General features: G+C 39.5%; 1 pseudogene; it reads right to left on the bottom strand.

Moving 5' to 3' along the window:
- Positions 1-206: 206 nt before the first annotated feature.
- LOC110312247 lies at positions 207-1,069 on the bottom strand (annotated as a pseudogene).
- Between the last annotated feature and the right edge of the window lie 662 nt (positions 1,070-1,731).

Here is a 1,731-nt window from a genome sequence, read left to right as displayed (position 1 = left end):
AAAATATAATTGAGAACTATCCTTATTGTCATTGTGGAAATGGCTTTAAGATAAATTGGTCAGATGAATATTATTGCTTCCCACTTTTCAAATGGTAAATAATTGACATTGATAAAACAGACAAGCCCAGAGAATCTGTCCAGAATGTTCAAGATTTGGTATATTATACAACATGGCTGTTCTATGGAAGAACACCTAGGACATAACTATGTGTACCTCTTGATCTCTTCATACAATGTGAGCACAAAGGTACCACCCATGCCTCTGAAAACATTGGACCATGCACCCTTGAAAACAGCCTTGCTTTCTTTATTGTGAGCGATCTTTGGCCGGTAGTCAAGCATACCTGTACTGACACAGTAAAGCCTTGGTACAAGCCCTTAATTTGTAGATCTTCACCGGGCAGTAATCAAGGCCTTTGAATTCCCTTACAGTTCCAGCTTTGCCCACATCAGCTGCTAGACAGGTACGGGCAATATCAAGAGGGTACACAAAGCACAATGATGTGGCCCCAGCTGTACCACCTGATGCCAGGTCCCTGCAAATTAGCGCCAAAACTGGGTCCTTTTGTCCACACCAACCAGAAAGATCTGCTCGTATTTATCTTTGAAAGCAAAGTTGAGGGTCTGGGTGGGGAAGTATCTGATGACATTGGCCAGGTTCCCACACCAGAAGGACAGGACTCCCTGTTCCTTGGGGACACAAAACAACACGTCTATTATGTCCTTGTATTCTTTATCTGCTTTGATTTGCTTCCTGGCATACTGCAGCTGCAGGAACATCTTGACCCACTCGATGGGTACTACTACCATCTGGCCAGGGCCATTTGACCAGCCAAGAAGTCCTTGGCAAAGGACACTGGAGCATCTATCTTAAAAGCAAAAAAGAAAATGCTGTCTTTTTTTCACTGGATGGTTTCAGCTCACTTGTCAAAGATCTAGTGACCATAGGTGTATGGGTTCATATCTGGGTCTTCAATTCTATTTCATTAATCTACCAGTCTGTCACTGTACCAGGACCATGCAGTTTTTATCACAATTACTCTGTAGTACTGCTTGAACTCATGCATGTTGATTCCACAAGAAATTCATTTATTGCTGAGAATCATTTTTGCTATCCTAGGTTTTTTGTTAATCCAGATGAATTTGCAAATTTCTCTTTCTAACTCAGTGAAGAATTGAGTTGGAAATTTTATGGGAATTGCATTGAACTTGAAGATTGCTTTAGGGAAGATAACCATTTTTACTATATTAATCCTGCCAATCCATGACCATGGGAGATCTTTCCAACTTCTGAGATCTTCTTTGATTTCTTTCTTCAGAGACTTGAAGTTCTTATCATACAGATCTTTCACTTCCTTAGAGTCACACCAAGGCATTTTATATTATTTGTAAGTACTGTGAATGGTGTTGTTCCCATAATTACTTTCTCAGCCTGTTTATCCTTTGGGTGGAGAAAGGCCACTGATTTGTTTGAGTTAATTTTATATCCAGCTACTGCACTGAAACTGCTTATCAGGTTTAGGAGTTCTCTGGTATAATTTTTAGGGTCAATTATATATACTATAATATCATGTGCAAATAGTGTTATTTTGACTTCTTCTTTTCCAATTTTTATCTCCTTGATCTCCTTTTATTGTCTAATTGCTCTGGCTAGGACTTTGAGTATTGTAATAAATACTTTGGGAGAAAGTGTGCAGCCTTGTCTAGTCCCTGATTTTAGTGGGATTGC

Source organism: Mus caroli, chromosome 17 (assembly GCF_900094665.2).
Source record: "Mus caroli chromosome 17, CAROLI_EIJ_v1.1, whole genome shotgun sequence".
Lineage (NCBI taxonomy): Eukaryota > Metazoa > Chordata > Mammalia > Rodentia > Muridae > Mus > Mus caroli.
The sequence above is the reverse complement of the archived record's forward strand: the minus strand, read 5'-3'. Positions and strand labels throughout refer to the sequence as shown.